Source organism: Cervus canadensis, chromosome 23 (genome assembly GCF_019320065.1).
Source record: "Cervus canadensis isolate Bull #8, Minnesota chromosome 23, ASM1932006v1, whole genome shotgun sequence".
In the NCBI taxonomy this organism is placed as follows: domain Eukaryota; kingdom Metazoa; phylum Chordata; class Mammalia; order Artiodactyla; family Cervidae; genus Cervus; species Cervus canadensis.
In genome coordinates this window covers 9262041-9285969 of record NC_057408.1, presented here as the reverse complement: position 1 = coordinate 9285969, position 23929 = coordinate 9262041, and positions in this window count along the sequence as shown.

Genomic DNA, 23929 nt, shown 5'->3' with positions numbered 1-23929 from the left:
CAGTGACTTGCTCTCCAGTCACACCTAAAACTTGCCCCAGATGACTGCAAACTCCTAGAATTTAAAATGTGTATATTCTGTAAAAGAAACTCTGTCTAGGGTTTTTGAACTCTGAGTTTTTATAGAAAAAAAAAAAAACCCTATACGCTTATGCTTTTTCCTTCTCCCTTAAGATGTGAAATTAATGCAGTTCCTGCTTTTGTTGGGGTTTACTCAAATGCTTGCCTTTGGTGTGAAAGATCAATTATTTTCCCCTTGAATCAATTAGCCATGAACTAATTCTAGTGTAGCAGATATGAATCTCAGTCCACAAGCTCAGGTGTCAAGAAATATTGCTGTTTTATTGCCTTTTAATCAATTAATACAGCACTAAGGCCACATTTCATCCTAGGCATGATGAGCACCCCCTTCCATTCCCAGGCTGCAGCAGAGCAGTGGGGTCACTTGGAATGCAGAAAAGGCAGGAGGCGCTCTGGGTAAACGCCCTCCCAGCCCAGAGAGGTCCTGTAAGGGCAGGAGACTTGGCCCCCTTGCCATGAGTGGGCAGTAGGGGTCTCCGCCTGAATAGGCAACCCTCACGTCCAGTCTCTTCTCCTCTAGGTGCCATTTCCCTGGGGTCTTCTCAACTCCTCAGCTATTGCCCCTAAGCAATGCATTTATTCTCCCCATGATACCTCAAACCTCTTACTTACGAATTTGGGGAGAATCTTCAGCCTCGATTTCTCCAAGCCCTTAAAGGCTTTTATTTATCTCCCTTTTCCTCACAGGACATTACCATTAGCTCTTTGTTTTTAACTGAAATATAGTTAATTTACAATATTATATTAGTTTCAGGTGTACAACATAACGATTCAAAATTTTTATAGATTATACTCCATTTGGCGCTATTACAAAATAATGGCGATACTTCCCTGTTCTGCCCATTAGCTAAAAAAGAAAGAAAGGAGGGGAAAAGGAAGGAAGGAAGGATTGCTTCTCCTTTCCATCCAACAAAAATCTCTGAACCAACTGAAAAGAAAAAAAAAACTAGACCAGGCTACATTCCTCAAATAGAGAAGAAGGAAAATAACCAGAGAAAATAATCAGCTAATATTTCACTAATTTATCCCATCACACCTTTTTGCTCCTAGCTCTTTGACATAAAGAAGGGATTGATGGTAAACTATTTCACATAAAACAAGATTTAACAAGACTGGTTCCTCAAAAGTACTAAGGTGAGCTCTGTTGAAAGCACTCATTAAGAAGCATTATGCAAATACAAACTTCCAACAGGCCCTGTAGACACGGCGCAAAGCTGCTGGATGAAGACGATCTCTGTTGGGAAGGAGGCAGGCTGCAGGTGGTGCTGGCTGAGGCCTTGCTTAACAAAATCCCTGACACACCCACTACCTTCTTCTCCCAGATCCTCTCCTGATCCCTTTCACGCCTTCACATACACTCATCTCTTCTAGGGCTGTCTGAAAGGGAAACAGACACAAACTCTGGAGAATAGGTAACACATACTTTTCATTTTTCCAAAAAGATTTTCTTTAGCTAAAGGAAGAGTTGATGAATAGCCATAAAATAATATTCTGGCTGGGCAGGAGAGGGTGGGGGACGGAGGGGAAGGGGAGGGATGACATTGTCAAAGTCTACTCTCTGACATCAGAAAAACAGAACTACTCCAGCCTCATTTTTCTAAGTGAAAAGAAAAAATAAAGATTCTAAAGGATTAGCCAACACTGTATTACAGGAATGCAAGTTTAAAAATCACCTAAACGTGAAAAATTTCGGGTTTTTTAAGAAATCACTTAAACGTGGAAAAAACTGGGTTTTGCCAAGTACAAAATTACCGACATTGTTTTAATTTTTGAAGAGAGAATGCTTCCCCTCCAACATTCCTGACTTTTCCATGTTTAACTTGTTTTCAATAGGTGTTAAGATTTCTGGAGGACATCCCAGGGTTTGTTTGTTTTTCAAATTAATGTTTGTTTTGTTTACCACCAGACACTTCGGACCTGGGATTGAAAAATGCATTGACCTTTGGAAATATTTGCAATTCTTCTGTGCAGATTTGCTTAGTCTCCCTCCATTTATTTATTAATCAATCATGTATCAATATTTATGTCAGTATTGATATTTTACTTATTTTATACTTTGAGTTTTAGTGCAGTATTATTTTATATGTTGTTGCCCAAATTGTTCCAGCATTGTAAAACATGTTTTTGTAAAAACCAAATAATATTAATAATTTTTAAAGCAGCAATAAAGAAGGCAACCCTATAAAATAGAGACTATTATTATCCCCACTTCACAAAAGAGAAACTGAGGCTCAGAGATCTTAACTAATTTATTAAAGAGAATGATTTGAACCCCTAACTACAGGGATCCAAGACAAGAATAAATTTTACACACCGTTTCCTCTAGTGTCCACCAGAAAAAAACTGGAGAAAAGCCAAACTCAATGCTTGTACTGCACTTAAATGAAAAATCTAATATCCTAGGAAAGCAGACTATTATAAGACAGAAGTATGATATGAGGCAAAACATAGTCACTTAATATTATCCTCCTATCTGGACATAATCAGATCTCACCCATTATCGAATAGCAACTAGATGCAGAAAAACACCAAGCAATATCTACAAAGAGCAAAAATGACTCTGGGGAGCAAAGTGAAGCCAGGCTATTACTGTTCATCCAGGCATTACCAGCTAGCTCCAGGTCTTCAAACGTTAACAGGTCAAAAGTGACGAATTTGAATTTTCTCTCCTATTCCTAAACTTCTTCTACCTGTCCCATTTTTAGTTTTTTTAATATAAACATATTTATTTTAATTGGAGGCTAATTACTTTACAATATTGTAGCGGTTTTGCCATACATTGACATGAATCCGCCATGGGTGTACATGTGTCCCCCATCTTGAACTCCCATCCCCTCCCTCCCCATCCCACCCCTCAGAGTCACCCCAGTGCACCAGCCCCGAGCACTTGTCTCATGCATCGAACCTGGACTGGCGATTCGTTTCACATATGATAATATCCATGTTTCAGTGCCATTCTCCCCTATCATCCTGCCCTCGCCCTCTCCCACAGAGTCCAAAAGACTGTTCTATACATGTGTCTCTTTTGCTGTCTCGCATATAGGGTTATCGTTACCATCTTTCTAAATTACATATATATGCATTAGTATACTGTATTGGTGTTTTTCTTTCTGGCTTACTTCACTCTGTATAATAGGCTCCAGTTTCATCCACCTCTTTAGAACTGATTCAAATGTATTCTTTTCAATGGCTGAATAATATTCCATTGTGTATATGTACCACAGTTTTCTTATCCATTCGTCTGCCGATGGACATCTAGGTTGCTTCCATGTCCTGGCTATTGTAAACAGTGCTGCGATGAACACTGGGGTGCACGTGTCTCTTTCAGATCTGGTTTCCTCTGTGTGTAAGCCCAGCAGTGGGATTGCTGAGTCATATGGCAGTTCTATGTCCAGTTTTTTAAGGAATCTCCACACTGTTCTCCATAGTGGCTGTACTAGTTTGCATTCCCACCAACAGTGTAAGAGGGTTCCATTTTCTCCACACCCTCTTCAGCATTTATGGCTTGTAGACTTTTGGGTAGCAGCCATTCTGACTGGCGTGAAATGGTACCTCACTGAGGTTTTGATTTGCATTTCTCTGATAATCAGTGATGTTGAGGATCTTTTCATGTGTTTGTTAGCCATCTGTATGTCTTCTTTGGAGAAATGTCTGTTTAGTCCTTTGGCCCATGTTTTGATTGGGTCACTTATTTTTCTGGAATTGAGCTGCAGGAGCTGCTTGTATATTTTTGAGATTAATTCTTTGTCAGTTGCTTCGTCCCATTTTTAAAAGATCCCTTTAAAACTCCTGGATTGAAGAGATGAATGACTGGGCAAAGCGATAAATAGGGATATTAGGAGATTTTCCAATTCCAAGTCAAAGCTAAATACCCCTTGTCTGAGTAGGAACTGTCCATTACCTCCTGCTCTCAGTAGGAATTGTCCACTGTCCCCTGGCAGAAAATCCTGGAGAGAAGGGATGGGAGAAGTGGGTGTGTCCAACCTTCCTTTTCTCAGCCCCCAGTGCACACAGGACCAGCCCAGCAGCTCTGAAAGAGGGGTGCTTGACAGAGGGGAGCTCTAATTCCACTCTCGACCCTGGGATTCCTGCTTGCCTCTGCACTGTTCCAAAGTCCAGAGTCAATCTAGATCTTCCAGTTTAGAATTCACCTCCAAAGGCTGCAGAAGCGGAGCACAGCCCTTCACCCTTTCCCTCCTGAGTCTGCCTCCCTGACGTGCGTCCTCGCTCTCATCTTGCCTCCCACCCAGAGCGCACCTGTGTTTCACTTCACTTTGGACCCAGAGGATTCGGCATCTCAACTTCATTTCTAATTCTACCCAATCCTCAATGCTGCTCACCAATTTGTTCTCCCTACCAGCCAAGCCTAAGTGCTCTTAGAACCATTTTAAAATAAGTCACTAACTCAGAATTGCATCCTCCGGGAAATATCCCTAAGAAAAGATGGACAGCAGATTTCCAACAGCAGCTGTGCACTAAAATCACCTATTAAATCCTGGGGCCCAGGCCATGATCAGAACTAATTAACTTAGAAGCCCTGGAAGAGACACTCAGGCACTGACATTTCTAAACATACCCCTGGGGGTCCCAATCAATGACTTCTGTGTGGAGACTCAGAACCTGCCGGCAGAAGTTAAGCAAGGTAGACATTCACTTCTACTTTGTTTCTGGGGGAAAAAACAAACACCACAATACCAGTGATGTGAAGCAAAAAGCTACATGTGGCTGCATTTGTAACACTCTTCTAGAACATCTGGGGTTTTCTGCTTATGTCCCATACTGGTAACTCTAGATAAAAAAAACCCAGAATTTGGCAAAGGTATGGCTAAGGATGATGGTGGAGGAGGTGCAAGGGTGAGAACTACTTCTGCGGAAGGAGGAGCGCCCAGAGTCCTTTAAAGGAATGAAGGTGCACGTTAGGCCCTCTCTCCCTCTCTCTATCTGAAAGAAGGCACAGTTGAGAGCCAAGAGTGTGCCTGCTACTGCTAAGTCACTCCAGTCGTGTCCGACTCTGTGCTACCCCATCCCTGGGATTCTCCAGGCAAGAACACTGGAGTGGGTTGCCATTTCCTTCTCCAATGCATAAAAGTGAAAAGTGAAAGTGAAGTCGCTCAGTCATGTCCGACTCTTAGCGACCCCATGGACTGCAGCCTACCAGGCTCCTCCGTCCATGGATTTTCCAGGCAAGAGTACTGGAGTGGGGTGCCATTGCCTTCTCTGAAGAGTGTGCCTAGACAACGTCTTTAAGAGGACTGCCTCCTTCTCCAAGCCAAGGATTAAAGAACATTACAGCATACTAACACATATATATGGAATTTAGAAAGATGGTAACGACAACCCTATATGCAAAACAGAAAAAGAGACACAGAAGTACAGAACAGACTTTTGAACTCTGTAGGAGAAGGTGAGGGTGGGATGTTTTGAAAGAACAGCATGTATATTATCTATGGTGAAACAGATCACCAGCCCAGGTGGGATGCATGAGACAAGTGCTCGGGCCTGGTGCACTGGGAAGACCCAGAGGAATCGGGTGGAGAGGGGGGTGGGAGGGGGGATCGGGATGGGGAATACGTGTAAATCTATGGCTGATTCATGTCAATGTATGACAAAACCCACTGAAAAACAAAATAAATAAATAAAGGGGAAAAAAAACAAACAAAAAAAGAGTACTGGAGTGGGGTGCCATTGCCTTCTCCGAAGAGTGTGCCTAGACAACGTCTTTAAGAGGACTGCCTCCCTCTCCAAGCCAAGGATTTTAACAGTTTGGTCTTTTCACATTTTTTCTCCTTTTTTAATCATTCCCTCTGTGGCAGAGATTGCTAACTCTTCCTCAATACTCATTCTCCTCTTGTCATAGGAATAGAACCTTTGAGTTTCAGCTGGCCACATGATAAATTAAATTAAATGATGTCTCTTTAAAAAAAAAAAAAAACACTCCAGGGGAAAAAAAAATCATTACATTACCTCAAAAAACAGATATCATTAATTCCTGCTTTGGGTCATAAAATATCTCCATTCCTGAAGGAACCTCTTCTTCCCCTCCCTGCAATTCAAGCCCAAATAGAATCCCATCTTCCTCATCAGGCCTTAGTTGATCATCCTCTCCTTTCTCTGAACTCTGCAGACATACCATCTTGTCTGTATCACTCCCTGCCACTTAATCCCACGCTGTTTTTCATTATAACACAAGACTTTCAAGTTTATCAGGTCTGTCTTCCATTAGAGTCTAAATACCAGAGTTCTTTTCCTTTAGTTCACACATCCTATTTAGCCCAACATGATGTGCTCCTAAAATACTCATTAAAGGGATAAATGATACCCTTCAAATAAGTGTGCATGTGCAGCTTACAGAGAGCCAAGTAGAATAAATGTCATTCTATTCATACACTGAGTAACCAAATGGCAGAATACCTTAAACTTTAAAAATCAAATTAATGGAATTTTGACATTTGCAATCATGCACGAAGCCAACATCACGTACTTTAAATTTTGCCTTGACAGGAATAGATGTTTTCCTTGACTCACCTCACTAACAGTAGGTAAGTTCTAGCTGCACACTCAGCTCCCTGCACAGCTGTTTACCCTGCCATTTCAAAGCCCATCATGATCCTGTATTTTATTGGGCTTTAATGAAATAATATTCATTAATTTATTTCTCAAACATTTGTGTGCTAAATGATAACCTGGAGTATCACAAATAAATAATTCTAGGAATTTCCAATCTGGTATAGTTAGATGGTTCACCTACTAGTGAACTTTAATATTTGTGCCTTACATCCCAAGAGCAAATCCAGGAGAGGACAAAAGACATCTGCCTGTGTTATGGGTCTGACTTCACGATAAGGTATGAAGTGTCACTGAGCACAGAAATTGACAATGCAATGAACGCTTTGAGTGCCTGAGTCAATCTGTGTAAATCACTTAGAAAAATCACTTAGAAAAATCCCCAGCAACACAGTAAGTATTTGACAAGTGTTAGCTACTATTAGTAGTAGTATTCATATTATTTACATACAAAGTCATAATATTCAATGTAATGTCAAAAAAAATCCAATCCCAGCTGTAAATATTGACATTTGAAACCTAGATGAGTGTGGAGGTAAAAAGCAGAGTGTGATGAACCTGGTGCAGTTGTTCATAACTGGGAATTTATCAATTAAACTTTCAGGAGCATTAATGAGGAACTCAAAAATTAAAGTGTAATGAATTTATTATGTAAATATATTCCTTATCCATATTTTTTTCACATATTTTCACAAAAGAGCAAAAAGGAAACAAGAATGTTCCAATAGGACACATTTAATGAAAAATATATGGAACTCTATACATTTATGAAATATTACAAATGTAAAAAGAAATAAATGTATTCAGATTATTTATCTCAAAGTCTTGGAGATTTTTTAAAAATAGACAAATGGTTAAGATGGTAAATTATATGTTATACATATTTCATGAGAAAAAAATTGTAAGTGTACATAAAACAATGCAATATTCTCAAAAGGAGCAACAACCATGCTGATACTTTGAAATTTTGTAACTTCCAGATAAACTAAGTTTATGAAAAAGGGTTAGGAGTCCATCAGAAGAGGAACTGATTTTTAAGCAAAATGGGATTAGGAAGAATGACTTGCTGACAAGCTTGAAAGGAGAGAAATTTACAGGGGCACAATCAAGATTTCCTCGGCTTTAAAAGGAAGCCCTACCCTAAATGTATAGTTAACTAGACTCTTCTGTTCGAGAAAAAGGGTACTGAGTTGAATTTGAAGAGATATAAAATATGATGTCATAACATGAAACTATCAGCTATTCAAAAAGCAACGTCTGCTCACTAGTGAAATGAGAGGTGCAGACCTTAAGCGCCACAGGAGTCTGACATGACAGCGATGGGGCTGGGGGCAGGGGAGGCTTTTCAGAGGCAGGCTGTGAGCCACGTCCTTCAGGACGACAGTGGGGCAGGAGAGGAGGTGGAAGACCCAAGACTTTGAGGGGCAGTGAGCATGCCGAGAATTAACAGATTAAATCTCACAACAGAGTGGCTGAATTCATCCGCCCCTTTCCATTTCCTTTTCCATTTCTAGTGGCTGTAATCAGGTCCATGCGGTCCTGAGAGACCTACTAGTGTCTTGAGATTTCCACCCTGCCTCAACCCCTGCCATCGACCCAGAGAACAACAGAGGCTGCGAGAGAAAAGCAAGAGCGTAAAATGAGACTGTACCCGTGGTCAACCTGCCAAGTTTTACAAACGCAACTGGCACTCATTGCTTCAATCAGTGCTTTATCTATATTAGTTTTAAAAGAATTAAAAACTGTATTACCAAAGTCACCTCAGTGGCACGACATATGTTAACAGCAAAGCAAGTCAGCGAGGAAGAAAAGAGGTGTTTTTTCATGTTCTGGTTGTTGGTGACTAAGCTATGGCTCCAGAGGTCCTGCCTTGTGCCTGGTGATGGGTTCCCAGCTCCTCCAGGCAGTCGCTCCAGGAGCCCTCTCCTTATTTCCCCTTCCATCGCAGCCCTGCTGGACTGTAGTTCATCTTTATACATTTGCGTCCCCCTGCCACCCCTCCGACCAGGTGAGGAGCATAGGTCAGGGACCTGTTAGGACCCAGGTTCCGGAGCCAGAATGCCCAAATTTGAATCCTGTCACTGCTATTCTCTAGTGGTGTGACCTCAGGTTTAAATCACCCAACTTCTCTGGACCTCACTTTTCTGATTTATCAACAGAGATTGTGAGTCTATGAGTTAACTCATAAAAAGCACTTTAGATAGTTAGCGCATGCCTACAGTGAACATTCAAAATGTTAACTGTTTGATTGACCCAGAGCCCAGCACAGTGTCTGGCATATAATGTGTACTCAGGAAATACTCCTGGAAGGAAGGAAGGAAAGAAGGAAGAAAAGGAAGGAAGGAGGAAGTGAGGAAGGAAAAAATTTACTGAGTAGAAAAAAACTTGTATTCCTCTTTGCATCTCTCCGAGAACCTAGCACAGCGAAGAGTAGATCTGTATTCAAAGAAAGGCTTCAAGGCAAAGATTCTACATAAAATGAAGAAACAAAGCCTTTGGGAGGAATTCCAGGTCCCCCTGAGAGATTTTTTTTTTTTTTTTTTTTTTTGACCAGAGATCTTATCTTCAAAGACATTCTATTCAGGCACCAACACAGGAGATACCCTTGAGAGCTCCCTGAATGACCAGTTCACCTCCTACAGGGGAGGGGTGAATATAAATGGGAACCTGAAGAGCTCCACTCCAATTCCTGAAATATGCACCTCCTACAATATGCACAATGCTGCTGCCACACCCCTCCTGAAATTTTGGACTCGTCCTTTCGTAACAATTCACGGAAGCATTAGAATTTTGGAACTAATCACTGGTTTGTGAAACACACCCAAGAATCAGCAATTGGCAGGTGTAAACCTGTCCAAGATTTTATGAGTGGAAAATAGGTGGTAAGGGTAACTTCACTTGGATTAACACCAGTGTTATCGAAAAACAACTTATTCCCCACAAGACTGCACTGGTTTTCCATCAGACATATGGACTGTATCTCACCTAAACACTCCAACATATTGAAGAGAACTTTTATAAACATAAAGATGAGACTTTAATTTTAAAGACTGAAATATTTTAAAATTTTCAGGGGCAAAAGTCAGGATTCTAGTTCTAGTTCCATTACCTTCTGAACCCTACGGCCAAGGACAAGTCAATCAACATCTCTGAAATGGAGCAGGAACCCCTGCCGTGCCTACACTGGGGGACTGTTGTAACCATTTATTCATGCAACAAACATTTATTGGGTACCTACTATGGGCTTCCCTGGTGGCTCAGACGGTAAAGAATCCGTCTGCAATGCAGGAAACCCAGGTTTGATCCCTGGGTCAGGAAGATCCCCTGGAGGAGGAAATGGCAACCCACTCCAGTATTCTTGCCTGGAGAATTCCATGGAGAGAGGAGCCTGGCAGGCTACAGCCCATTCGGTCACAAAGAGTCGGACACAACCAAGATCTGAAAGCACTGAGGCTGTGTTTTCTCCCTCTAAGAAGAAACCCAGGTTTGCTCAGGGCAAGTGATCTGTCCAAAGTACTTGCACTCTGGGTTTCCCTATAGGTCACCACTGATCCTCGTGCCCAGATAATACCCTCTTTCTCTAGCTCTCTTTCTCTGCTTTTCCGATGGTCTTTTCCTTCGCTGTAATAAAGCTCTTTAAAAGGCGCAAAGACCAAGCAAGCAGAGACAGTGTCACTGCGTTGACAGAAACAGAATTTGGCCTTCAACACAGCCTGAGCTGGGTGCTTTACATCAGGTTTTTGTGTGTGTGTGTATTAAACCTGCCTTTGGAGAACTGAGCTCTGGCCCAGACGTCTGAAGGAAATTAATCTGTCGTAGAATTGTGCAGACAACCACAGCTCTCCGCTTTGGTAAAAGAGAAACTTCAGACTGAGGCAGTTTGTAAAAACTTCTCTAATGGTGTGTGAGCGCCATCTGATGCCCAGAGGCAGGGGTGGCTTCAGTCTCTAGTTTCAGGCTCAACATACTAACCACAGAATATGGTTATCAAAATAAGGAGCCACGCTCTAAGATCCATGAATTTTCTTGTCAATTTTCTTGTCAATAAAGCATAGCTAGTAGCAGCCATTATGACTGCTAAAAACCTCGGTTATAAGTGGGGTGTTCATACCTTTCTTTTTAAGTCTTTACTGAATTTGTTATAATATTGCTTCTGTCCTATGCTTTGATTTTTTGCCCATGAAGCATGTGAGATCTTAGTTCCCTGACCAAGGATGAAACCCGCTACCCTTGCATTGGAAGGTGAAGTCTTAACTACTCGACAGCCAGGGAAGTTCCCCTGTATTTTTCTTTATATCAATTTTATGCTATACTTGTGGCCTGAGTCTTATCAAGACATAGCTCATATACTTTTATGTATATTATGTCACCTCCAATTTCACTGATTGAACTAACTTGCTAAGTATCTACTATGTGAGACACCCTTTCTTGGTACTTCGAGGAAACACAAATGAATAAGGAGAAAAAAACCTTGCCCCTAGGAGTTTCCCTGCTTGCCAAGGAGATAAAACATCTAGACAAATTAGGAGGAAAAAGCAATTTACAAGTGTTATGACAGGAAATTGAAGGAAGCTCGGGAACACTCAGACAATGACCCACTCTCTTGTAGCTGAGAGGGTCTGGGGAGGTTTTTGAACGGTGGGTATGAGATCGTCTGGGGTGACTGCTGCCCTGTGGTAGGGGGCATTCCTCTCCTTGAGACCCTGGTGGGCTCGGCCAGGGGAGGACTGTGGCAGGTATAGATCAGCCCGCTACACTGAACCCTGGGGCTAGGGGGGTGGAGGGACTCCTGATAACAGACACAAGGGTAAAGCAGGAGAGTGTGCCTTGGGCACAGGAAGAATGTCTTTCTTTAGTAACAGGATAAAAGCTCAGGTGCTACTGACAACCCGCCCCCTGCCAACCCAAATGCCTATGACCCTCAGCTCTGGACTCCTCACCCAGCAGATTGATCCCCGTCCCCCAGGTGGGCTGAGACTACTGAACGTGGGCTTTGAATTCAAGAGTGCCTCCCGAGAAAGAACAAAGGTAGGGAGCCACCGCGTGGACCATGAACTTAATCAAACACGCCTTCTTTTCACTACTCTCTGGCAAGCTCACCAGTGGGGTTTTAACTGCATACAAGTACGCTGGGACCTAGAAAGGCTTTCAGGGGACACACAGGCATGGACACTAGACCCTCAATTTCCATGTGCTTCCCTAAAAGTGACTGCCCCGCACAGGCTCCGGCCTGGAGCAGGGTCACCCCCACCTCCCCTCGCACAGTCCTACCACCCCCGCCCCCACAAAGAAGAGACACGGCCTTCAGCCCGGTGGACTGGACCACTGCCTCAGGTTACTAGACCCACGGACAGTGTGAGAAAGCATCTCCCCTGAAGGCAAAGCAGAGCAGTGAGGCAGGAAACCCTGAAGGAGGTAACGCTTATTGATCCCAGGGACAAGTTCAAGGCCATCTCGAAGCCTTTTGTCTTCTATGGCTGCGTGCACGATCCCTCCACTCTACGACAAGAATTCAGACGTGGAGTGCTGTCAAAGGAATGCATCTGAATGGGACTGAGAAAGAAAACCAGTGTGTGTTAGAAAGATTTGGCTGCATGGGGTGAAAATGAGGAAGAGTTTTGTCCATTGATTACATGGTGGCCATATTTTATGACTAGATAACTCAAAGTAGTAGCTTCAAAAATACATCTGAAGCACACACACAATAATCTGGTAACTGCATATTTATAACTACTGAGCTTATGTTTAAATATCAAGTATGTATGTGAGAGGGGAGATATAGATTTTCACATCATTTGGAGGCCATGAAATCAGAAAGAAAAGAAGGGGAAAGAAAGAAAGGAGAGAGAAAGACAAGGACTCTGGAAGGTAGGAGCAATTCAGAATCTCTTTCCGCTCACCTCACCCTTATTTGGGATTTTTTTTTTTTTTTTTTGGCTGCTCTGGGTCTTCATTGCATCGCAAGGGCTCTATAGTGGGCGGGCTCAGTAGTTCTCCAGTTGCATTCAAGGGCTTAGTTACCCCAGGGAATGTGGGACATTAGTTTCCCTACCAGGGATTGAGCCCACTTCCCCTGGGTTCAATGGTGGGTTCTTAACCACAGACCACCAGGGAAGTCCCTATTTGGGCTTTATTGCTCATTTATGAACCTTTTCTATGGTTTGTATTGTTTGTTTCGTTGTTTCAACTTGTTTAATGTCCTCTAGTCAGAGACCAAACAGCCATACCTCACCCTCCCCAGCTTTCCTGCCACTTCTTTTCCTTTGATATTTCAGTATCCCAAGCATGAAAGGTGTTAAAGGTATCCGTCCAGAAAGGATTCATGGCGTAAGTCTGGGGAACGCTGAATACTCCCCCCTTCCTCCTAGAGTCACAATCCACAGTAGCTCTGTCTCCCCGTCTAGACTGCCGGGACCATGTCTCTGGTGTCCACCACTGTACCTAATTCACTGAGACCGAGTAGGTGCTCAAATGAATATGATTCAAATGGATCAGGATACCAGAGACCCTTAATAAAAGGATAGATATATGAAAACCTCATCAATGCCCTTTAACCCAATGTTTCCCAGATTATTTCACGCTAGAACTCGTGTGTGTGTGTCCTGCTAAAACACCTTTCCTGCAGAGACAAACCCAGCAATAGTGGCAAATGGTTGTCCTATTAGACCTATTTAGAGACAGTTTTTTCAGCTGATAACACATGTTGCCTCAGGTACAGCCTACCTCTTGGGTGCACAAGGAAACATAGGAATACTCACCACCCACATTTTGCTGGCTCTTACATTTAACTGCCACACAAGACCTTAAACTCCTCGAGGCCCCTTTGTGTATTTCTGAGAACCTCCAAGCCCCGTCTTAAACGTACTCACAGGAAAGCCTGGTCAGGTATCATGTGGAATCCCGCAGCCCCCAGCTCCTCTGGTGACGTAAGATACCACCGCACCTGCGGAATCTGCCTGCTCTGGAAGGAACCGGTATCTCCCCTCCAGGTACCGCTGCTGAGCATCATAGCCTGAGCATCACAGCCACGCCTGTTTCTTCTGCCAGCTACTGCCCCACTTGCCAACCACTGCAGCCTGATTAACACCTTGTCCACTGTGCTGATGTCCTGGAACGACTGAGAAGCCAAAACTCTCTGCATTCTCTGGAATCCTCAGTGTGCCAATGCCACCTTGCTTTCCACGGCCAAGTGGGGAGATCCTTGTGGGGGCAGGGGCAGGTTATACTCTGTTGGCTGCCTGCCAGGGAAGTGCCTCATCCCCCAAGAGAAGTGGGTTCAGACATGGTCACCCAGAGGAGAGTTCCCCAGAGATATATCTGAACCCCAGCCATGGATACTGCATGGGTCTGAGCTATGAACCACCCGTCAAGTCAATCAAGAGCACGGCATTCAGCTCTGTCCTCCCTGCAGAGCTGCTCTCTGCTTTCTCACCTCCCACTGGCCCAGCAATTAGCCCTCCTCTCCTGCCCTCCAGTGGTGCAGCCACTCCTGAGAGGGCACCCGAGACCTTCTAATTGCTGACATCAGGGCACTTTTCATTCCCAGCTCAATAGACCACTCTGTGGAGTTCACCTCTGCTGATAACACTCTCAACCCTTGAGCTGTCTCCATTCTGGTAGCTTTCCATCTACAGTTTGGCTTCATATGTATTTCCCCTCCAATCCACCCCCCCGCCCGGAAAAAAAAAACAACACAAAACACCCTCTTTATTGTGGCCAGAGTGATTTTTCTGAGCCTTAAAACATTAAGGACATAAGTAGCATATTCATAAATTTAAATCTCTCCAAATTTCAGATCTGTATATTCAATGATCCAACGTATAAGTCTATTTAAAGTTCCACAGACATTTTCAACTCAGTATGTTCAAATCTGAGCCTGCGTTCTCCCCCATCCACCAAAGCTCTTCTTGTATTTCCTGTTCCTATTCATTCTGTTCATTCATTCAGAAATTCTTCAAAATGCTCTTATACATATATTATCTAATCTCTCCAAGAAACTTATAAGAGGTTGACTATTAATTTCCAGGTATTCAGGGGGATAAACTAGAAATCTAGAAAGGTGATGTAAATTTTTCAAAGTCCCACAACAGATAGGATATAAAGCCAAGGTTTGTTTTTATCCAACTCCAAAGTCCATACAATATAAATGGACTTAAAGGGCCCTAAAGCTGGGGATCAGGGTTTCCCTGGAGGCTCAGTGGTAAACAATCCGCCTGTCAATGCAGGAGATGCAGGTTTGATCACCAGGTCAAGAAGTTCCCCTGAAGAAGGAAATGGCAACCCAGTCCAGTATTCTCGCCTGGGAAATCCATAGACAGAGGAGCCTGGTGGGCTACAGTCCATGGAGAGGCAAAAGAGTCAGACATGATGTAGTGACTAAAACAAGAACAACAATAACAAAGCTGGGGAAGCTTAATCTTCGCACCACAGTTCCCTTTAAAGTGTCCAACACAAAGAAGATCTGCAATAAGTATCTGGCCCTTAAATTACTAAATATTTCTTTATTGCCAAATATAAGCAAGCATTGTGCTAAGAATAAAGGGAGAAAGAATAAAAGAACAAGACATGGAATCTGCTCTCAAAGAGTTATTTTCTTGTTTAGAAGAAACAATACAGGCAAGACTCAGAAAAGGGTGACCCATCACCACTATTCTTTAACATTACTCTGAAAGTGCTAACCAAAGTAATAAGATGCAACAATAAAATAAAGAGGAAAACACTGGAAAGGAGAAAAAGTCACCATTACTTGCAATGATATGATTTGCATAGCTGAAAAATCCAGTTTAAAAAAAAAACAATTTTAAACAATTTTCTAGAAACAGTGAGTTCAGTAAGGTAGTCAGTTACAAAATTAATATATTGAGATAGATAGTTTTCTTAAAAATCTAAAGCAATCATATAAAATATAATGAAAAAATCTTCCTTTTACTGTAAAATACCCAAGCATCAATTTAATAAGAACTATGAGAAAGCTATATAAGGAAAACTATAAAGTTCTTCTGAAATATGTAAAATATGACAATTATTCAAAATATTATATTTCTAGATAGCTCAATATTTTTAAGTCAATACTTTTCAAAGTTTATGCTTCATAACACTCCATTCAAAAGCCCAACATATCTATTTTTGCAATATGAAACAATAAAACCAAATTCATCTAGAAGAATAAAAACATAAGAATAGTTAAGAATTGTAGGAGAAAAGAGAGACTTATCCTTCCAGATACTGAAGATATTATTGAGAAAATCTATTACACAAAGGACAGACAAATCAATAGAACATAATGGAGAACTCAGAGGCAGAATCAAAACAATATATTTGGGAGAAGATGAACTATTCAGTAATGATATTAGGCCACAGGCTAACTCTTGGATAAATAAAATAGAATTCCCTACTTCATACATCAGCTACCTTTTGCTATACAACCAGGAAAACTTCAAAGCTTAGGGGCTTAAAAACAACTTCCAATTATTTAGTTCACTTTTCTGTGGGACAGCAATTTGGGCTGGACCCAGCAGAGCAGCTCTTCTTCAAGTCTTTACACTCATTCAACTCCTGCTGTCAGCTACTTCTCAGCTGATACCTTAGCTAGGGACCAACTGGTCTAAGATAACCTCACTGCTATTTCTGGAAGTTGACTTGCTGTCAGCTGGAGTGATAGAGAGCAATAAGGCCAATGCTCACCCAGCAGGCTTGATCACCTGGTGGCCCTGGAGAGTTCCTGGAGAGCTAGGAGAAGCACCCAGGGTCTCATAAGGTCTAGCCTTGGAACCACACGCTGTCATTGCCACTGATTCTATTGGTCAAAGCAAGTCACAAGGCCAGACTTAAGCGGTGGGTAAACAGATTCCACCTCCTCATGCGCAGAGCTGCATCCTGACACTGCAGAGGGGAGTGGTCCTGAGAAGGACCAAGAATTGAAGATTGTAGACATTTTTGCAAACTATCACAACTATTAAACCTGAATAAACATAAAACATATAATGATTTTGGTGAAACAATAAAATCACAGAAAACTCAGATGAAAATATGGAGAAATACTGACAGGAAGAGAAGTGAGAGACAGTTTTTAAGCAAAACAACAAAACTAGATCCCATAAAAGAAAAGATGAATGGTTAACTCTCTAAACATTTAAAATTTTCAGAAAAACACCATAAAAAAATAAAAAGTAAACAAGGGGGAAAAATTTAAATGCTAGGAAAAGGTTAATGCATAAAGAGTTTTCATAATTTTCCAAGGTTAAAAAACAAAGAATAATTCATAAAAGTAAAAACTGCAAATTATCAATAAAGATGTAAAAATACGTCCATCCTCAATAGTAATCAAAGGTATATAAACTAAACCAGTAATAACATATCATTGTAGGCCTGTATCACAGTAAAGAATCCGCCTGCCCATGCAGGAGAAGCAGGTTTGATTCTTCCCTGGATCAGAAAGATCCCCTGGAGAAGGAAATAGCAGCCCACTCCAGTATTCTTACCTCGAAATTCCATGAACAGAGGAGTCTGGAGGGCCATGGGGTCCCAAAGAGTCAAACACGATTTAGTGGCTTAAACAATTGGCAAATTGGCTTAAAGAATTGGCAAAGATATTTCTTTTGTTTCCTTATTAGAAATTCTTTTCTTTCTTTCTAATAAGTGTTATCAAAGGTTTGGAGCAAGGAATGAAGTAATGTGAAAATGTGGTGAAAATGTGAAGCAAAAGAATCTGGATAATGGTTTGGCAATAGCTGGCAAAAAATTAAGGACATATACTTAAACCCGGTTGTTCCTTTCCCCCCCCCCCCCAAAAAAATTGTTTTTTAATTTAACCAATGAGGCAATTTACTAACCCAGCATCACTTGCTCGAACGCTCCTTGCCGTCAACCATCACATGTCCGCCCATCCCGTCTGGCCCCTCCCTCCGTGAGGAGTCAGTCTGTGGCCCGTCTCAGAGCTTTCCCGCCATTTTCGGTGGCCCGCGGCCCGGCCCGCGCTGAGGAGGCAGGACACCGGGTCCCTGCGCGCCCCCTACGTCTCAGTCACCACGCCCCCCAGCGCCGGGCCGGGGACACGTGTAAAACCGGTTCTCATGGTCCAGAGCAAGCGCTTGAAGCCTAGCCGGGTGACAGCGCCTACCCGTTCAGCGACTTCGGCCTCTCACGCCCTGTAAGGAAGGCTGCGGGGCGCTGGCGGACTCCCAGGGGCCTCTCCCAGTCACTCGGCTTCTTGCTGCCTTCGCCCCCTGCCAGGGCACTGGGAGAAACAGCGTTTCCCACGCATCTTCCCGGCATAGGGTCTCGCGAGAGTTGCCCGTGTTCTACCGCTGGTCTCTCTCTGGACACACCCCTATGGTTATCCACAGACGAGAACCGGTGGAGAGAGACCCGTATGGGTGGCAGGACTTTTCCTGTTTAGCTAGAATGATTTTTTTTTTAATTTTTGAATTATTTTTTAATTGAAGTATGGCAAAGAGTCGGACACGACTGAGCGATTGAACTGATAGTTGCTGTTGAATATATGTATCACAGGGGTATAATGTAATGTGGTGTTGGAGAAAACTCCTGAAGAGTCCCTTGGACAGCAAGGAGATCAAACCAGTCCACCCTAAAGGAAATCAACCCTGAATATTCATTGGAAGGACTGATGCTGAAACTGAAGCTCCAATACTTTGGCCACCTGATGCAAAGAGCCGACTCCTTAGAAAAGACCCTGGTGCTGGGAAAGATTGAAGGTGGGAGAAGGGGATGACAGAGGATGAGATGGTTGGATGGCATCACTGACTCAATGGACATGAGTTCGAGCAAGTTCTGGGAGACGGTGAAGGACAGGGAAGCCTGGTGTGCTGCAGTCCATGGTGTCTCAAAGAGTCAGACACAACTGAGCAACTGAACAACAACAAATAATATGTCACGAATTTTAAAGGTTATACCCCATTTTTAGTTATTATAAATGTTATCTGTATTCCCTGTAATGTACAATATATCCTTGTAAATTATTTTATACCTAATAGCTTTTATCTCTTACTCTCCTCCTTTCTTCTCCCCACTAGTAATCACTAGTTGTCTATATCTGTGAGTCTGCTTTTTTGTTAATATTCATTAGTTATCTGTATTTTTTTGATTCCCTATAAAAGTGATAGTGTACAGTATTGGCCCTTCTCTGTATGACTTACTTATAACACCCTCCAAGTCCATTCATGTTGCTGCAAACAGCAAAATTTTGTTCCTTTTTATGGTTGAGTAATATTCCTTTGAATATATACCATATCTTCTTTGTACATTCATCTGTTGATGGACTCTTAGTTTGCTTCCATATCTTGGCAATTGTAAATCATGCTGCTATGAACATTGGGGTGTGGGTATCTTTATCAGTGTTTTGGGGGGGTTGTACATATCCCCAGGACATTTCCAAGTGATATGACAGTTCCATTTTTAGTTTTCTGAGAAACCTCCATACCATTTTTCACAGTGGCTGCACGAATTTACACTCACCAACAGTGTAGAGCATTCCCTTTTCTCCACATCTTCACCAACGTTTTGTTATTTGTCTTCTTTTTGGTGCTAGCCATTCTGACAGGTGTGAGGTGATATCTCATTGCGGTTTTTGTTTGCAGTTCCCTACTGATTTAGCTAGGATGATTATTGAGAATGGGACATTGGAACAAAACCCTGAAGTTGTGAGAGAGTTAGAAATCTGACTGGAGCGACCCATGCAGAGGGGACCACCAGTAAACGGTCTAATTCTGAAGCATGCCAAGAGTGTTTGAGGCTCAGCCCAGAGGCTGGTGTGGCTGGAGTGGAGTGAGCAGGAGGAGCAAGACGAGAAGCGGAGCCATGAGGCCAGAGAAGTTCCGGGGGTGAGGCAGGGGAGGGGTGACCGTGGAAGGGGGAGGGCATGGAGGGACTTGGGGGCAGACAGGTGTGGCTCGGAGCAGTGGGATACGGAAGAGGGTAGGGGCCAGAGGGGGAAGATCTTTTAACTTCTGAGTGAGATGGGGAGTGTCTTGAAGAAAGGATGACGTGACCTGCCTTACTTATAAAAAAAGGACCTCTCTGACCACTTCAAGAATAAACTGAAAGCAAGATTCATAGGCAGAAGGAAAGCCAAGTTAAGAAACTCAAGCTAAACAGGACAGGAAATGATAGTGGCTTAGTCCGAGGTGATAGCAGTGGAGGGAGTGAGAACAGGTCAGATCCAGAGTGGACAGAGGATGTGAGACAGGAGTAAGATGACTCTGAGCGTCTTGGCCTGAGAAATCAGAAGGACAGAGTTGCCACTGTAACATGACATGTGACATGCGCTCAGTTGCTCAGTCATGTTGGACTCTTTACAGCCCCATAGACCATAGCCTGCCAGGCTCCTCTGCCCGTGGAATTTTCCAGGCAAGAATACCGGAGTGGGGTGCCATTTCCTACTTTAGGGGATCTTCCTGACCTAAGGATCAAACCTGGGTCTCTTGAGTCTCCTGCATTGGCAGGTGTGTTCTTTACCACAAGCGCCACTTGGGAAGCCTGGAAAAGTTGCCATTAACCAAGATGAAAAATGTTCAGATGGAATTGACTTAGGAGAGAAAACCAGAAATTCACCTTCTGTCATGTGAATCTGAGATGTTTCCTAGACAAGCAAACCGAAATGTCAGGCAGACTGTTGCGAAGTCTAGGGTTGGAGAGGGAGGGTCTAAAGGAGAGATGAGTTCAGGCAGGGGGAGAGGTGACAGCAAAGATCTCCAGCACCATCACAGGTCAAGCTGCCATCTAGGAACTAGGGGACGTGGATCAGGCATGTTTATCATTTCATCACGGCCTTCTCTAAAGTGTGAAAAAGGAGCTTTAGACTAAACATAGCCTAAAGTCACAGTCTTTACCAAAGCAGCCCATCTTTAGCCTTACATTGCCAGGAGAAGCGCTAGCTTAAAGTTGCTATTGTATTTTTTCCTGAAACGGCATGTACAGTTCTCTAAAGTTGTGTTCCCAAAACAGAGACTCTAAAGAAGGTGGCAAGCATATCCTTGGGAAGGTTAAAATCTCCAAAGGAAACCAAAACTTTACAAAGTTACCTTTTAACTCCCTCCTTCATTAGCGAGTTCATTCCAGTTCCCAGAAATTACCCATTTCTAAAACAGCTGTGTCACTACCACACTCAAGCGCTTTGTATCTAGGAAGTCAGCTCTTCAGGCTCCAATTTCTTTACCTGGAAAAGAAAGCAACTGGACTGGGTCACTGACTTTCAAACCTTTTACTGATTTGTTTGCAGCAGGGCAGGTGAAAGCTGGTAAGAGCTTTGAGCAGACCCAGTTTGGCTCACCTCTGCTCTGAGTCCCAACTCTGCAGATGCTTAGGGCACCGCGGGAGCGCGGCTTGGAATTACTGGACTAGCTGGTCCCTTCCCAGCTCTGAAGGTCTCTTTCTCTCTTACAACCTTCCCGAATATGGCTGTAGGGTGAAGTCAAGCAATAGTGAGGATCAGGAAGGCAGAGAGTATAGCAGCACATGGGAAGGGGCTTTGATGGAAGAACTGTAGTCACCACAAGCAAGAATTTTCCAAAACATGGTAACAAGCCATGTGGCATTCCAGACCGTTACTGATATGTCACCACACGTGACAGAGTAATCTGGCCCATGACACTTAATGGATGGGGATTTTCTCTCCGTTAAACAAAGGTACTTTGGGGAAAGGCTTCAGATACTAATTCGAGTTCATATTGATTTCTTAGATGCCTATTGTGGATGCATGACTGGTGTTTGGACCCCAGCCCTGCATCTAATTCCTTGTTCAGATCGTGATATCCTTACTAGGAATTGTCCCTAAACCCCTCATACAAAATAAATTCAAATTTTCCACACATATTTTATAACTCGGCCTCAAAGGGTGAGTCTCTCTATTCTATTTGACCTTCACATCTTGGGTTTGGGGAATTTTTAGTGCCCACAGATGCAGGATTCTCAACATTTCATTTTACAAATCAAAATGGTTCTCATGCCCCAAGCAGAGGCACGTGGAGGGGCCTCTCCAGATGAGCTCTGCCTCTGGGGTCGCTTTTCCGATCAGGCAGCCAGTGTCAAGGACTGTGAGTAGGGAGGTGCCCGAAGGCTTCAGCAGCCCCTGGACCACAATCCACCCCCCGGAGAGCCCTCCTCGCAGCCACTTCGGAGCTGCAGGAGGGTCCATACCTCCCTTAGCATCTGAAACCACAGCAGCCATTACAGTCCTCCCTCCTCCTCCTCCATGCCTCCCCGTGCTGCAAACACTGCTCATAAACATGAAGAGAGATAGCAGAAAACAAATGCACAATTCTCTTGTCTTCGTTATATAACCACTTCGACAGCAACCTAAGAATCTAAGTTGACTTCATTCCAGTGAATCAGTTCAGTTCAGTCGCTCAGTCGTGTCCGACTCTTTGTGACCCCATGGACTGCAGCACGCCAGGCCTCCCTGTCCATCACCAACTCCTCGAGCTTGCTCAAACTCATGTCCATCGAGTCGGTGATGCCATCCAACCATCTCATCCTCTGTTGTCCCCTTCTCCTCCCGCCTTCAATCTTTCCCAGCATCAGGGTCTTTTCCAATGAGTCAGTTCTTTGCATCAGGTGGCCAAAGTATTGGGTCTTCAAGTTCAGCATCATCCTCTGCCTTTGAGGTCAGAAGAATAAGTTGGAAGAGTGTTGAAATACCTTATTGATTTTCTTGATACTGCATTAGTAATTGAAGTGGACACATTCAGACAGCTATTGGCTTTACTTCTGCACAGTGCATGAAAATGAATGAACTGATACATACTTAGTAAAAACAGGACCTTCAAAACTGCAGAGAAACTATTATAAACTTCATTCTGCAACAAGCCCTGGGGAAAATTTTTGATAAAATCAACTGCTCAAACTTGAATGGGTTGTTTCATCTAAGCTATATGCTTGTGAAGTTTAAATCTCTCTCTCTTGAAAATAGCTGCTGTTAAATTTATTTTTATAAAGTACTAACTCATTTCTCATGGACAAGAAAACCAGGAGAGGGAAACCAGTTATGAACAACTTGCCAACCAAACAAGTCATCCCTTTATGAAAGCTGGTAATATGTTCCTAGATCACCTTCCTTTACTTCTCCCTCTCTAATTAAAGAAAAATGACCGCTGTTTGGGGGAAAGTGTCGCCATGGAATTGAACCTGGCTGGTGTAGCCAGCATCGACCACATTCCTCCCACCTGATGGACTGGGGTGGAAGGAGCTGGAGTAAGGAGTGTGTTAAAGGAAAAGAAACTTCAGGCAGAAAGTGCTGAGTTTTTGTCTTTTCCTCCTCTCTCTTCTTAGATCTCAGTTCTTCCCAGATAACAACCATGTAGAAGAAAAAAAGCAGGGACAGCCCCAGGGATCAAGGCCACCAAGAGGACCTGACTTAGAGTCACTCCACTTATACACATGTCATGGCTGGCTACGCTGAATCAAGGAGGTGACACATGAAAGCAACATGTTTATCTGAAGAGAAAGAAAAAACAGCTAAGTGAAGAGGAAGAGCAACAACATGAATGAGTTTCGAAAACATAATGTTATGGAAAATGAATCAAGTCCCAAAAAGCACATAGACTACGATCCCATGCATATAAAGCTCAAAAACTGCTTATCATTTTGGGGGTGGTGACTGAAGCTGGCCCCCACAAGAGGACTTGCAGGTAATATAATACTTCTTGATCAAAGTGCTGGTTGAATGCACATGTTCTGTTTGCAGAAATCACCAAGCTGTACACTTGCAATTGGACGTTTTGCTCCTGTATGCTTTTCTAAGTGAGGAACTAAAAGTTAAAGACCTAAGGGGTGGTAGCCAAACATATAGGCCAAAGTAGATTGTATCTGGCTAGAAAAGTATCCCAGTCAAAAGCAAATATTTTAAAAGAAAATTGAACATGTCTTATGGAAGGAAATTCAAGATTTCTACACCAGCCCTTAAGACCACAGCTTTCCCTTCCCTTGTATGTGTCTCTCCTCCTCTCTCTTCTGGAGCTGTCTGTGTATTTAAGAAAGCCTTCCCATACCCAGGCCAGATGGGAGCTCAGAACTATGTAAACTTGTAAACCCATCTCCAGTGGTTTATTTTACAACATTAGAGAAAGTACATTTGAAAGGACAATCCATCCTGGTTGACAGAAATTCCTTCTTCTTGGCTTTTACTATCTAAAATGCCTTACAAAGAGAGACAAAATTATCTCCCAGGACAGCAATCCTCTGAGCAGTGCTGATTCTGGAGGAAAAGTTATCCCAGATACTGGAGACATTTAAAGGCTTTACATGAATCACTTGAGACCAACTTTACGAGT